Source organism: Crassostrea angulata, chromosome 2 (assembly GCF_025612915.1).
Source record: "Crassostrea angulata isolate pt1a10 chromosome 2, ASM2561291v2, whole genome shotgun sequence".
In the NCBI taxonomy this organism is placed as follows: domain Eukaryota; kingdom Metazoa; phylum Mollusca; class Bivalvia; order Ostreida; family Ostreidae; genus Magallana; species Magallana angulata.
The window spans coordinates 76565156-76582035 of NC_069112.1; the positions used below are offsets into that span (position 1 = coordinate 76565156).

Below are 16880 nucleotides of genomic sequence, written 5' to 3' on the forward strand. Positions count from 1 at the left end.
TAAATTATATTTTTTCATCGTTACAACTTTTTATTACTGTCTTTAGATTAAGCCAAGTCAATTGAGCTGATTTCAACCTCTATTAAGCTCAGAACTATTTGCTCATAAGATGATATTAAACTTAAATATTTACATTGCATTTCATCAAATATGAAAAACAACAAGAATTTAAGTCGCTGCTCGCATCTAACGTTTTGTTAAATGAGTTTGTAACACAGATAAATAAACCAACTAAACCGATTTATAAAAGCTTAAATACAAAAATTGTCTTCATGTTTAGAGTTGTTATCATTCAATAATATGTTTGGTGAAGCCATATATTTTTTGTAATGTATCAATTAACAAATGTATAGTTTGCTCATTTATCTAATCGTACCAGTATTTTACATACAAGTGCCAAAAAAATTGTTTATATATATTAATCTATATGTTTTCAATCAACCCTAGTTTTAAAACAATTGTTTTCTTTCCCAAAATTACTGTTTTATATTTAAGCATTGAATCATTATTTTTTGAAAGATATAGTCTCATAACTGCAGCGGTGTGTGCATACAAATTGAGTAACGCGCTAGCGCGTTGTGAAAATTTGTATGCACACACCGCTGCAGTTATGAGACTATATCTTTAAAAAAATAATGATTTAATGCTTATTTTTACATTTTTTAAACTTCTTGCCTTGTCTGCATATGTGATTTATATGTCGAAATTTCTTTTTTATCCTAAGGGTAAGTTCAAATTAATGGAAGAGCCACTGTAACAGCCACAAGCGTGAACTTTGATTATCGCTTGTGACGTTGCATTTTACAGCGTTCAACGTTTGTGACGTCATAATAAAACTAGTCATTCTAACCTTTGAGTACCCTGTGTGTGTTACGGTCTTATAACTGCAGTGTCTTTTCACACACTTTACATGCGAAAAATATTTGGAATGTAAATATAATTTAATAAATAGACGAAAAAAAAATAACCTTGGTTTGTTATTAGAGTACTAAGAGGTTTCTTTTTCGTTTCTTTCACCAGCTTGTGATAAAGGATCATTTGGTGAAAACTGCAGTGAAACATGTGGACACTGTCGTGACGTAGACAAGTGTTCTAATATAAATGGGACATGTTTGACTGGATGTGATGCTGGTCATCAAGGGTACTTGTGCAAAACATGTAAGTGATAACGTCCAACCTGATATGAACTTCCAATTCAAACCAATTTACTGAAACAAATAAGATATTGCATACATTGCTATGTATTTTATAAATGTCTAGCAAATAATATTTTCACGTGTCATGACAAAGAATTTTACTTGCCTGTTAAACTGAGAATTGTTACTTTTTCTAAATTAATTAAACAGTTCAAAAGCTGGAGGCAAGTTAATGATTATGTTTCTCATCCAAGTATCTTTAAGTTGCCTGTAATGCACTGTTAAGTTCACAGAGTCTGAATCTATGTACGTTTTTTTTTTGTTCAATATCAATATATTAAATGTAGCTTGTTCATACGGATTCTCCGGGCCTGATTGTGCTGAGAGATGTAACGACAACTGTGATGGATGTAACAGCATCAATGGTTCTTGTGATTCTGGCTGTAACCCTGGATGGCTGGGATATGAGTGTCAAGATGGTAATTTAAACATTTGTTAATTGAAAAAAAATTCATACTGTATGAATGTTCGCCATGTCTTTTTAGCCCATTTGCCTTTGTCGACTTTAAGCGGGTTCATAAACGTAACAGCAACATTTCAGGAGCGCTCTTTAATGACTCATTTTGGAAAAAAAACCCTTTCAAAACAACCCTCTTCTCCCCGTTTAAAATTAACAAACATAACCAGTAAAATAGTATATTTTTTAAAGAAAAAATACTTAAATTCTCAAACCTTCGTTAAATCATTAAAGAACTGTATCGCCATGTCCGTTTTATTTTCTATAAAATTAAATTTAAAAATCATCTGAGTAAACTTCAATATAATTTTTTTGCAAATACAATGATATAATTAACAAAATATTTGACTTAACAATATATTTGATATTCTAAATAACATTTTTTTTCTATTTAACCAGCTTGTGATAATGGATCATTTGGTGATAACTGCAGTGAAACCTGTGGACACTGTCATGATGTAAGCCAGTGTTCCATTATCAATGGGACATGTTTGACTGGGTGTGGTGCTGGTTATCAAGGGGAATTTTGTAAAACAAGTGAGTTTATGAGTTGTGAGATTATGGGGTGTGATCAAACGTTTTTTATCCACTGTTCAAAATAAAACACTGTACTTCAAGAAAGTCAAAATTAAAATTGTAATATTACATTTTTACAGGATTTGTAAATTTGTGTTAAAACTATCCTGTAATATAATTATACTGATATCGGTCAAACATGACATTGTCTTGGGCAATGATAAAAATCTTTTATCGAATCAATAACTTGATCCAAATGCCCGGATCACGTATGGTTGCAAGACGCGGGTCGAAGTGATACGGCTTGTTCGAGTTCATTAATACGGTGATGATAAATTTAGGACGTACAATTTCATTTGAACCAAAAAAAATGTAACGAATTTATGTTCAAATTTAACGTTAAGTCATTGAACGCAGCCTTTGTATAAATAGAACATACACATTATTTACTGTGCAGACCGTCATCAGTTTTAAAGTGGGGTGGTATGGACTCGTTAAATGACAGTCCGAAAACTGGATCGTATAACATAATCACTATTATCATGAAACAGATTATTGGCAAACAAAAGATCATTAATCCATTTGTACAACTATTTTTCAATACTTTTTGTATCCATGTCTTATATTTGAGATTTGGATAACATAACATAAAGCATGTTTATAAACCATTTATTACTTATGGATTAAAATATAATTCAACGAAAATAAAATTTATTCATAGAATGTGACAGAGGATCCTTTGGAATGGACTGCAATGAAACATGTGGGTACTGTCATGAGGCAAACCACTGCTTTCATACTAATGGAACATGCCTATCCGGATGTATTGCTGGCTTTCAGGGGGATTTGTGTAAAACAAGTAAGTAACACTCGTTTAAGGTTAATCAGCGTATATGATTTCTTGTATCTAATCAGAGTATTATTTATTTTTTCGTCAGCTTGCCAGCGTGGGTTTTTTGGAGTAAACTGCGCTATGAAATGTGCTGACACGTGTGATGATTGTAATGATGTCACTGGTTTGTGTGATCAAGGATGTCTTCCAGGTTTCAAGGGATATGTTTGCCAAGAAGGTATATCATTTAAAAGATTGTGTAAGATTTAGGTTAAGATTAAGTTAAGAACCTACATATTTGCATTTATATATATGTCTGAATACATATAAACAAATGCAAAAACAAATTTAAGGTTAAAACATATATTATTCATCGAATTATCAATTAATATTTATTATAAGAGTAAATGTCATACCAACTTAATATTTATTGTTAAAATTTTGAAAACTGCATGAAAATGTAAGCATTATTAATGGAATTGTATCTTCTTTATATTGTTTTATTGCTACAATCCGAAATATAATTGTGTGTAATGCCTAATAAAGTACTTAATATGGCTTCTTTTGTAATTTCACTATAAGAACGACGCAGCTTATATGGTTTATTACAGCAACAAAAGCAGCGACAGTCTAGTTTTGAATTTTTAGGCTGCGATGGTTCGAACGTAGTTATGAAAACTACGTCGCCCTATTTTGAAAAACAAACTACACTTTTCTCCTAAGCACACCTCCATATATGTATATTCCCCACAAACAAAGTCTGTGGCTTTATAAGGATCACCGTATCCGTCTGTTTGTCCTTCCACCCGTCCGTCTGTCTGTCTGTCTTTGTTAACTTATTGTCCGTCTGTCTTTGTTAACTTATGTCCGGTGAATAATTTTGTTTGAGGTTCTTACTTCACACAAATATTGTTTATGCCCTGAGGGTGTGTCATGATATTGACCAAATATTTTTTGGGCATGGTCAATGTCACTGGCAGAAAAATTATCGAATTCGTGTCCGTTCCAATTCCTTTTTATGAAGAAACATTGGAAATTCTTACTTTACACAAATACTGTTTATGACCTTAGGGTGTGTCAATAACTTGACCCAATGTCATTTTAGCTTGTTCAAGGTCATTGGAAGGAAAGTTTATATTTGTGTCTGCTTTGTTCTTATGGAAAAAAGCACTGGAAATTGTTATTTTATATCTTATGACCAAAGGATGTGTCATGTACTTTACCCAGAGTCAATGGGCAAGTATAAAGTCATTGTTCAAAAAATGCTTAATTTGTTGATTGGCAATATCTTATTATTAAAAATGATTAGAAGCTAAAAACTGACACACCGATTGTCTGTGACCAGTAAATCTGTCCTGACCTTGAGCATTGGTCATTTGCAAAACGTCATGTCACAATAAGGAAAAGAGCATCCATTATTTTCTTATAGAGAATTGCAACAATAATTTGTGCGATATATGTGTTATCAATGGTGATTCATGCTGCCAAAAAATAATCCTAAAATCAATGTGAAACATTAAAAAAAAATATTGTCTTTGTTCGTTTAATAATGAAGCTATTATATTAACTGGCTTGCAAAATGAATTCAACTTTAATTAAAAGGATATTAGTCAACGTAGTCAATGTACGGCTAGTATCAGTCATTAAAAACTATTGATTCAATTAGAAATCAATCGTTTCTTACAGAGTAAATACAGGTTGATCAAAGAAAAAGACGTTAATTGACATGATCTCTTTTCCCCCTCCAGGACAGACAGTGTCCTTATCATTTGCAAACGCAGTTGAGAAAATTAATTGTAGGAATACAAATCACAGACAGTCTTAAAATGAAATATTTAATATTTACATATATTGTACATTTTGATAAAAAAATCTAATCTGAGAAATTAATTTTCAAATATAAAAAAATATATAGCAAGTACGTGAAACAGATTAGATTTTCAAAGGTTTTCCGTTACTGTTTGTTTAGAATATATTTGCAACAAAATCTGTTGACACTTCTTTTTACTTTAAAAGTACTGTACATGTTAATATTTTTTGTTTGGTTTTGTCTTAGAGCGACAAAAATGTCATTTACTTTTACATTTGCTGTTCGATTATAGAGTGATTAAATCGGTAAAGACATATGATTTAAAAATGAAAAGTTGATTATTTGTAATTTGTCATTATCAGACAAACTCACATGACACTATCTTGAATTCACGTGACAGAAAACTGTATGCATTGTGATCTCATCTATTTTTGTATTTAGCCTGCCCGTATGGATTGTTTGGACAAGATTGTACAGGTGAATGTAACGACACCTGTACGGGCTGCAACAATGTGAATGGTCTGTGTGACAGAGGATGTCATCCAGGTTGGAAGGGAGACTACTGTGATATAGGTAGATTAGCCAACAAATCATAATTTTTTGTTGTTGGTATATTTGTTTTTTATATATTGCATATTATTTAGGTTGATAGTTTGTTTTATGACTATTGTTTACTCAATACCATATGAATTTCAAATCATATTAAAAGCTGTGAAAATAAACGCAAAACATACAGAAGTCATGTAGAATATTACTAATAAAAGCAGTTGAACTTATTTTCTCAGTTTTAAAATTTGATCATCTATGTGTTCCACATCGACTCCTGATACTATTTTTTATGCCTTATATCGACTTTTAAATTACTGTTAAAAGCCTCACTTGCCATCCATATAAATAGATACAAGGGAGCATTTACAATGAGAAATTTACGCCAACTTGTTTAACAAGCAATCTTGGCAAATACCTTTAAGGCTTGATTTATACTTTTTCAATGTTTTTGGCATAAACATTGCTTTAAATCTTTCTTCTTCTACAATACTTATGCACCTTTTTTTTTTCAAATGTTAGATACTTAACATTAAATATTACGGCTATCCTCTTTTACCATAAATTGCAGTGTATGTTTAAACTGCGTGTGTCATGGACGACATTCATACTTCTTTCTCATAACCTAAATAATCAACCTTAAATCACTTTATCTTCAATAGCTTGTGGCAAGGGACTGTATGGAGCTGACTGTAGCGAAACATGTGGTCAGTGCCGTAATGAGAGCCAGTGTGTTCATACCAACGGGACATGCTTGACTGGATGTGATGCTGGTTATGAAGGCGATGTGTGTAAAACACGTACGTACATCTACATGAAAATGATCACAAAAATCAATTATTATTCAAATAGATAGACAAATAGATAAATAAAGATATTTTTGTTGGTTAATCTTTACCTGGTACGATTTATTTAAAAGTATGTGCATATAATATATTGGATACGTTTTGTATCCTTGTAAAGCCGTGCTAAGCTTTTATCTTCTTCCCTTCGATTAAGTCGGACATATAGATTTCCGATATGGTACCAGGGATATATGGTGTGCAGAAACATGAACCATTTCTCATGCGTATGACAGTATAAATTTAGGGGTTACATTTTTTATCATTTTCTTCTGAAAAAAAACCTTGGTACAAAAGTGTCCATTTTAAAAATCAGCCATTTAGTTTTACCTCACATATCAAATGTCAGAACTTCAACCAACATTCTACAGTACCGACTGAACACAGCATGTTAGAAAATGGACCCCGATCGAAACCTTCGTCGGCTTTCAGATTGTTCACTCTGTGTCCGCTTCAGGTCTGCTACGGCGGCCTCAGTGCAAAACCATGCACAAACACCTAGATGACGCAGAGCGGACACATTTAAGAGTGGGGGTAGGGCAAGTTGTTTTTTGTTTAGATCTTCGGGACTGGGAAACCATTTTCGAGAAAATTTAAGAAATGAAATAATGTTTTGGATAATATCCTAAATGTATCGGAATACAATGATGGATTTTTACTACAAAATAATGTAAATTGTCATGTGTATACTTTATTGATAGCGGGGATGTAAGAGGTAATATTGATTTTGACTACAGTTCTAGATCCTACTGTCTTGTAACCAAATATATTTCAGATTTTAATCAAATGGACTAGGTATGTTTTTGTCTTGCGTGATAAAAAAAAAACTATTGCAATCTTAAATGTTTATATTTATTTATGTTATTACAGCCTGTCCATATGGATTCTTCGGACAAGATTGTACTGGTGAATGTAACGAAAACTGTACGGGCTGCAACAATGTGAATGGTGTTTGTGACAGAGGATGTCATCCAGGCTGGATGGGAGACTATTGTGATATTGGTAGGTTAGCTTGCATGGAGTCTGTCTATGTTGTTGATATGATGCAACGATACTCATATTACTTATCCATAGTACCTTTTTCAGTTATATGTGACTTCAAATCATTGATGCAGGATAGATCGCCAACAGATTTGTTAATACTCGAAACAGGTTTAATTGATTTTATGTTTTGAACATGTTTAAAGCATTACTAATCATGATTTATGCCTTTGCAGTTTGATATATGGTAGGTAATAACAACGTTTCAAATTATAGATATGTTGATACACTCCTTAATATATACACCTCAACATGAACACTGTAAGCAGATTCACAAAGTCTTTACACTAAAAGAAATGAAAGTCATTATGAAGGTCACAACTTCACTCTGCATTCATATAACTGTATTAATGGCGCATCAGAAAGGTCTTCTTGCTCAATACAACTGACAAATACTAAATCTCACTTCAACAAAGTCGAGGATCTTTAAAAGTGTATCAGTTTGAGTCCATTTAATGTTGGACGTATGTCAGAGAGTGTGCTGTTTGTCAGTATTACACCAGTAACAAACAACTAGTGTCCACAAAACAAAACAAACAAACAAACAATAAGAAACATACACAGGGACAAAGACAGAGAATAGAGTAAGAGAGAGAGAGAGTTAGAGTTAGAGAGAGAGAGAGAGAGAGAGTTAGAGAGAGAGAGACTTAGAGAGAGAGAGAGAGAACCCACATACACATTGTTGGTTCTATCGTAATGGTGTAAATCCGCCTTAATAATATTAAATTATCGATTCGGAAATGCATTGTACGCGGTTTTTTTAAAAATATGATACATGTATCCTTGAGGGGTAACTGGTAGGTATTAAGCAGATAAAAGAAAAGAAATTGCTCAATTGGTAAGTAATGCAACTTTGATTATTAAAACCCTTTTTAATTGTGCTGATAATAACCTAAAAAGGTTTGTTCATATTACAATATTTTATGTGCGCAATTGTGACTAAACACGAACAATTTTGCTTTAATTTGAAGAATTTTCTACAACTTCATTTGATTTGTCCTTGATAACTTTACATTATCTTATACCTATTTATTTTTTTGCTTTCATGAAACATCAATTTTGATATTTTCTTTTTATAAATTTATGTATTTTTGTAAGATAATATGTTTATTCAGAGATTATTTTACATAACAATATCATACATGTTTTCTTCAACAAAATAGCGTGGTGTATATATTGACATTGTTAATTATGTTATTAACAACTCAAAAAGTAAAGCAATGTATATCAAAGTAAAGAAATGTATTACACCTGCTTTATATTCAACAAATATCAACAGTTTTCTGTTCATTTATATGTTTTAATCACGTTTTCAAAGAGGTAACTCACTGAGGGAAATCACCAACCTCTGAATAGATAAGAACGTACTTATAACGTGGATATCCACCATACCGACAAACCTGCTGGTAATAAATTTCAGTGCAAAACCATTCAGTAAATGCTCAATTTATTTTTACACAAATACTTCTTTTCTCTTTTCAGCTTTCTCAAAGAATATTTGCAGGCCAAATACTAAATCAAATATTTAATACCAACATTTTTTTATCAGAGATTTCGTCATCTTGAATCACCTTTCGATAGTTCCGGGTGAATGTAACCTGCAAATCATTTGACGACAGACAACAAGAAACACTTAAGGCTTGTGGTAAGCACTATGGTAAAAAACGCGTGTCGGAATACTTCTTATTGTTTCAATCAAACTATGTAAATATTTTGTGCTAAAAATAAATGTAATTGTGTTTTATATCATTTATTATCATATTTTATCAGTAAATTCGTCATAATGATGTATTTTGAGCAATGAACAAATATTCAAATGCATGTTGTTGCATGGATGTAAAGATAAGGCGGTGCCGCTTTTAAAAATACACTTAAAATCTACCTTTTATGCTGTAAATGTTGATATAACGTAAGATAACAACATCATGTTAAAACGTATTTACCTTTAACAGGAATTTTTTTCCGTTGCTTATGCGATTTGGCTGATTAAACATTTACAAGTCTCAACTCTCTTCTTTAAAATCTTATGAATTCATATTAATGTTTGACATGTTTACTTATTTGTCGATTCTCCTTTGCCACACAGTCCGTTCACCGTACAGACATAGGGAGTAATTTGGCCGCAAACAAAGTCAGAAACATCGGTAGAAACCAGCTATATAGTGTAGGTAAGCAAATAATGAAAACAAATTAATATTTTTTCAAATTCTTGAATATAGCATATATATTTTGTTTTTACAACTAGTGTATTGATCTGGTTAAGATAATTTCATTGTTCAAGCAGAGTCTTTGAAAATCATTCGAAAGTTCAGAAATGATAAGGTAGAACTGTGCTCTTTTCCTCTATAGAAACAAAAAATAATCTTTCTTAAATTAGTAATTGGTCGTCACTTTATGACAGGGATTATCCCTTTTAATGTTTACATGTAAAGGTTCATCACTTGATAATTCAATATAGTTCAAATCAATTCAGTTTAAATCTATTTGTTTGCTCCATGCCTTATAGATGTGCATGCTTTAACAGTCAGGAAAAAGCTGATATATGAATTCAGATTAATGTTTGACATGTTTACTTATTTGTCGATTCTCCGTTGCCACACAGTCCGTTCACCGTACACACCTAGGGAGTAATTTGGTTGAAGCAAAGTCTTTAAACATCATACAGAAGTTCAGAAATAATAAAATGGTAAGTCATTTATTTTTTCTCTATGGAATAAAGAAAAATAAAACTATAATCTATCTCAATTGATCTCAATAATATGCCGTTTAATATTTACCTGTAATTGTTCATCATTTGATAATTCAATTCAGTTTAATCCAATTCAGTTCAAATCTATTTGTTTGCTCCATGCCTTATAGATGTGCATACTCTAACAGTCAGGAAAAAGCTGATATACAACAATATTAGAATGATCTTTATTTCTGTCATATACAGGGAGAAGTACATCTTAATTGTACCGTTGTGGATATCAAAGAACACATGAAGATACGCTCTCTTAAAACAATGCTCTTTCTTATATCAAATGCGGATTTATGCTATGGAGTTCTACAATCAAACTTTCGACGTCAAAACTGTACACAATTTTTATGAAAATTTCTCCGAATGAATAATGTTGCCTGTTTTCTTTTTCCGAACCAAGTAAATTACGTAAGGGATCATTTGAGGCACTACTTCGAAAAGCCAACTGCGGTTACAAATGTGATTGTTATATATACTTGTATTTCTATATCAATGAATTCATTTGATGCTCATTTGTAATAAATTAGCGTTTAACTTAACATATATTTACTTTTATTCTACTTTTAGCGAAGCATTCAAGACATGTAATAGTTATAGGATACCAACCATTAAAAGCTACGTTACATAGAGCAATTATACAGATTTAATCGAAATACAACCAGCACATTGCTCTTTATTATAAGATTGAGTGCCACACACGTCACAAAATGCTTCCCGTGTGTACATTACCAAAATCTTTATGTTAGTCTACTGTTTAGCGCTGGCTGGTTATTGACAACCAAATCATGTGCCCCTTTTACAATTTTCTTGCAATATTTATTTGTATATATATATATATATATATATATATATATATATATATATATATATATATATATATATATATATATATATATATTTATATATTTCACCTTGCTGGTTTACCGGTTATGTGACTGTCGTTCATGTAGCGTATGATGCTTTTAGTCGTTGTTCTGCTTTGAACAGAACAGAGCTTTAATTTTGTCATTTCAGTTACTGTGTAATTTTAATTTTGTGTTATTTAATGTTATTTGTAATTACCAATGAAAATCAAAGTAGACATCCTTAGTATGTATGGTCTATCTTTGTTGCTTTGGTTTGTAGGGCTGAATCAGTTCTATTGTGAATGGCTAAATGTATATTATTTTGCCCTCATCTATTATGAGTATTTGTATTATTTATTGAGAGGTATCCAACTATCAATGTCAGAATGAAATTAGTCTGCCTTCATCGTTTGGCCTTTTATACAAATGTTATTCTGCAAATATATTGTTATACCGGTTGTCTGTTCAGATCTCTACTCCATCTTTACCTCTTATGTTCAGAATTATCCAACTATCAATGTCAGAATGAAATTAGTCTGCCTTCATCGTTTGGCCTTTTATACAAATGTTATTCTGCAAATATATTGTTATACCGGTTGTCTGTTCAGATCTCTACTCCATCTTTACCTCTTATGTTCAGAATTAAAAAATCTGGATTTATGTATATACATTTTTATTTGCATCTGCTGCTTTTGTTTTATTATAGTTCTTGCCAAGCAGCCTTCGGGTGGGTGGTTTGGTGGCCTATTTTTTTTTTTTGTTTCTACTCACCTTTTTTGTGGGCAGGCATTTTTTTTATGCTTGTTTTTACTTATGTGTCTACAGTAAGGGGTCTGTCATGTATTTTTTTGTAGATATTTATTTTCCATATGTGTCCCCTATTTTGTATATATCTTTTCGTCATTTACTAAATAATGACAATTTTCATTCTTACACATGTGTTCTGTTTCATGCCTGCTTTAGCTAAAAACAAGCTCAGCCTCCTTAGCTAGAACATAAAAGCTAAGGAACATAAATTAATGATTATTGTAAATAATAACTTTTATGTGACGTGCTGTGTTTATTTGTTTGTTTATCTCACTTTACACTGTTCCATACTTTGTTTATGTAATCTCCTGAGGTCTATGTTTACCCTAACCCTTAATTTGTACTTCTAGTCTAATCAGATGTGTTCAATTTGTCACGTGTCTCTTATTGATCTGTTTATTTTGAACAATAAGCCACGCATTTGCTGTGCAGTGAAATTTGTACCCACCGTCCACCCCTTCTACCTCCTTAGATAGTTATTTATATTTGTAATAATAGGGGGTCATGGTTGCATTCAGCACCACATGTTTTATTACTATGTAACATGTTTTTGAATGCCCCCTTTTTTGTACATATATTTTCGTCATTTACTAAATAGATTACAATTTTTATTCTTACACATATGTTCTGTTTTATGCCTTCTTAAACAAAAATCAGGCTCAGTCATCTTGGCTAGAACGTAAAAGCTAAGGAACATAACGATGTTTATGACGTCAATAGTGGTTTACATTGATACGAATTTCTTGTATATCACTTTATTGTTAACTTAAGAAATGCCACAAACGCATTCTCAATCCTGCTTTCTGTTTTGGTAAATGTTTTATTTTTATTAGAATTTTTTTATAATAATGATATACTTTGAAAGCATATGAAAAATAAAACGGTTGTTGTTTTATAACAAGACTGTTTATCTGAATATCAGATGCAAAAGAAAATAGGTCAAAATCAAAATAATTTTGGTTTCAAGTATTTTGATGTTCAATCCACACAATGTTCATCCATCATTTTCTATTTTAAGGGTTTGTGATACGTTTTATAGAAAAAATAGAAAAATAAAAAAAATAGATAAAAATTACACCAGTAGTTTTTTCTTTGTTGTTCATTTTCTTTGGAAACATGAAAATATGGAAAAGTTATAAAAGAAAGCCAAGTCGGACAATTAATGATTCCATTGACATTTTTCACAGCTCAGGAAAAACCCAATGTAAATAGCCTAAGTGAATGGAGAAAAAACCCATATGAACTAGGGTTGTTAGGGAAAAACCGCTGACAATTTCGATTGTTAGTGGAATATTTGCATGAGGCTTTTTTAAGAACATTTTTATAATACTGATATACTTGTTATATTCAGTAGAATATTCTCACTTTATAACTCTATATAGACGAATAGTCATTAATTGTAATATTAGCTCGTCCGAAAAATATTGACCGGTCAATATTTTTTTGATATTGACCGGCTAGGAATAATATCTAATGAACATTCCCTCTGTTTCAAATAATTGCCTCTGATTTGTGGATTTGTAAACGATGACGTAAATAACCTTTCACGACTCCAAAACAAGGTGACGTCATAATAGAGAGTCAGTCAAGGCAAGTAAACAACGGACGCGCAATGCAACGGTTTGCTATCATAACGGATATAAGGATTTGCGAATTTCTGAGAAGGAAAACCAGGTAGAACATCTGTATGTTAATTCTTACAGTCGGCGGAATATCACTAGTCACAGTTTGATGCGGAGGATATTTTGAAAATGAACTTTGCACAAAATTGAATTCGTGAATTTTTGTTGAGCTGAGAAAATTACGGCGATCTGTTTTCAATTACTTTCTTAAATTTTGATTTGTTTCTTCATATAACAAAACAAATACTGACTGTGTTTTCGGGCAACATTGATTATATTAGCCCCCGAGGGGCGAAATATTGCCCGACGCGAAGCGCAAAGTTCATTTCCAAAATATCCTCGACATCAATTGATCAGATGTGATATTCCACCGCCCAGTTACAGATGTTCTACCTGATTTTACTTCAAAGTAACTCGCAAATCTTTATTTCCGTTATGATAGCAAACTGTCTCATTGCGTGTCCGTTGTTTGCTTGCTTTGACTGATTGCCTATGACGTCACCTTGTTTTGGAGTCGCGAAGAGTTATTTACGTCACCGTTTACGAATCAACAAATCAGAATCGATTAATTGAAAAAGAGGGAAAATTCTCTAGATATTATTCCTCGCCGGTCAATATTAAAAAAATATTGACCGGTCAATATTTTTCGGACGAGCTTATATTACAATTATTGACTATTCGTCTATATAGAGTTATATAGTGAGAATATACTACTGAATATCAGGTGGAAAAGAAAATAAGACAGAATCAAACTAATTTTGGTTAAAAATATGTAAATATTCAATCCACACAATGTTCATCCATCGTTTTCTATATAAACTTTACCAAAGGGTTTATAATTCGTTTTATACCAAACATATAAGAAAAATAAAATAAAAATTATACCAGTTCAATTTCTTCGTTTTTTTTTCCTTGGAAACAGGAAATTACGGAAAGTGAGATAAAAAGCCAAGTCGGATAGATAATGAACCTCTGAAAACTGTTCACTGCTAAAACTGTAAATTTTCTACATAAAAGAATTTCCATGAAATACCAAAAAGGGCACTTCTGCCGTTTTAATTTCTTTAATGTGTTCTTTGTGGCGGGATATTGCACCAAGGCGGTGTCAATGTATAAGCAGGGACATTGTCCGGTAGATGTATGTGGATATATACTATAAATAGATAAATAGTGGATATATTCAATAACTAACACAGCTTCATAACACAGTGCATCTGTTGTCAAATATTTTATTTAATATTCAGATGACATAAAAAGCAAGCAGTATTTATAATTGATTTTGCAATTTGATTTTTAATAAAAAAAATTATTAAACCCGAATCTAATACATATACTATGCCAACTCATTAAAGTATTTCTTTGAAAAACATAATAAACAAATGGCAGTTTCTTCATTTTATGAAATAAACATAATGTATTTTGATTCTGCTTTTCATGTTGCCATTCGTACAAATCATTGGTTTTTTAAAAAGCCTATTCATGAATATTTTTCGTGTAGGTTGGGGGTTGGATAGTTTATTACCTAGAACTTGTACTTCCAGCGCTCTAATTGTGATGACATAATCTCTTACAGCTTGGTTAACCACCAGGAGACAGAACCATATAATGAAGAATTGTAGTGTTACACACAGTATCCGGACAGCAGCAGCATAATATATATTCTTTAATAAGTACATATGCGTTATAGTAGGCAAACAACAGGCTCGTAGCATCGTTTTAGAAAGGGGGCATACTCATTTTTAAAAAAAAATCTTTAAAATCTTCAAAAACCTAATCCGTTGGGGGGGGGGGGGGGGGATGGCGTTGTGTATCTTTAATTTCAATTTCACTCATAATTTCCTTTTTTTCATTTCAATTTTTTACATGTTCCATCAAGGTGGAGGGGCCAACTCCATATTAGTTCAATTTTTTTATATATTATTTTATGCAAATTAGTTGCTGCGAAAAAAGTGTGCACCCCCCCCCCCCCTCTGATGCTACGTGCCTGAACAGAACATAAATACAGGAATATAAAACCGGATGTTAATAATCTGAAACGAGACAAAACAAAAATACAAAAGATCCCGTTTCAAAACGGTATTACCCCTTTCATATATACATTTTTTTGCTTTGGAATACTGCTTTAATTTCCATTGTTAATTTACTAAATATGAATTTTAAACAAACTATTTATAAGGAAACTGACATTTTTCAATGTGGTCTTATGTTATAAAGTTGTATATAACTTTGCCTGAATTAAAACGTTCTCTATCCGAATCTACATGTACCACAGGGGCTGTCGTCAAACGTCAGTGAATATAAGGTAACATTCCACCTATTAATAAATAGATATCTTCTTTCTCTGTAGTGTAGCATAGATATCGTGTTGAATGTCGGTAATGTCAGTTTCATTTAGCGTTCTATATGCATAGTGATTAACAAAGGCTTAGGTATGATTTAGATAATGTAATGATTTTGATATATGGACAGAAACTTTTATGACAAAATACGATGACTCGATTATGCGGATTATGCATTCTGTTTTCTGCAATGCTAGCTACCTCATGGAAAAATGAAAATTCTTCACACAGTATCCGGACAGCAGCAGCATAATATATATTCTTTAATAAGTACATATGCGTTATAGTAGGCAAACAACAGGCTCGTAGCATCGTTTTAGAAAGGGGGCATACTCATTTTTAAAAAAAAATCTTTAAAATCTTCAAAAACCTAATCCGTTGGGGGGGGGGGGGGGGGGATGGCGTTGTGTATCTTTAATTTCAATTTCACTCATAATTTCCTTTTTTTCATTTCAATTTTTTACATGTTCCATCAAGGTGGAGGGGCCAACTCCATATTAGTTCAATTTTTTTTATATATTATTTTATGCAAATTAGTTGCTGCGAAAAAAGTGTGCGCCCCCCCCCCCCTCTGATGCTACGTGCCTGAACAGAACATAAATACAGGAATATAAAACCGGATGTTAATAATCTGAAACGAGACAAAACAAAAATACAAAAGATCCCGTTTCAAAACGGTATTACCCCTTTCATATATACATTCTTTTGCTTTGGAATACTGCTTTAATTTCCATTGTTAATTTACTAAATATGAATTTTAAACAAACTATTTATAAGGAAACTGACATTTTTTAATGTGGTCTTATGTTATAAAGTTGTATATAACTTTGCCTGAATTAAAACGTTCTCTATCCGAATCTACATGTACCACAGGGGCTGTCGTCAAACGTCAGTGAATATAAGGTAACATTCCACCTATTAATAAATAGATATCTTCTTTCTCTGTAGTGTAGCATAGATATCGTGTTGAATGTCGGTAATGTCAGTTTCATTTAGCGTTATATATGCATAGTGATTAACAAAGGCTTAGGTATGATTTAGATAATGTAATGATTTTGATATATGGACAGAAACTTTTATGACAAAATATGATGACTCGATTATGCGGATTATGCATTCTGTTTTCTGCAATGCTAGCTACCTCATGGAAAAATGAAAATTCTTCACTGTACATTGACACTTGCGATATTCAGTCTTGTTATTTACATTTATCGTGTATGCAAATTGCAAATCAAACCAATGTTTCTTTGTCTACAAGACATTCTATTGGCTTGAAGACTTGGAAAT

The 16880-nt window shown here is 31.9% G+C and overlaps 1 long non-coding RNA gene and 1 pseudogene across 3 annotated transcripts; both read left to right on the forward strand.

The window, feature by feature from the left end:
* The window catches only part of LOC128170946 (multiple epidermal growth factor-like domains protein 10), an 84455-nt pseudogene extending 77081 nt beyond the window's left edge, over positions 1 to 7374 (forward strand).
* Positions 7375 to 7384: 10 nt separating this feature from the next.
* Positions 7385 to 12249, forward strand: LOC128170948 (uncharacterized). Of its 3 annotated transcripts, XR_008241950.1 has the most exons (6): positions 7385 to 8646; positions 8790 to 8885; positions 9327 to 9408; positions 9843 to 9926; positions 10176 to 10439; positions 10548 to 12249. It is a non-coding gene; the product is annotated as an uncharacterized LOC128170948 (long non-coding RNA). The 3 variants fall into 3 exon arrangements; XR_008241948.1 differs by having other exon boundaries at positions 10176 to 12249; XR_008241949.1 differs by having other exon boundaries at positions 9327 to 9404; positions 10176 to 12249.
* Positions 12250 to 16880: the final 4631 nt, after the last annotated feature.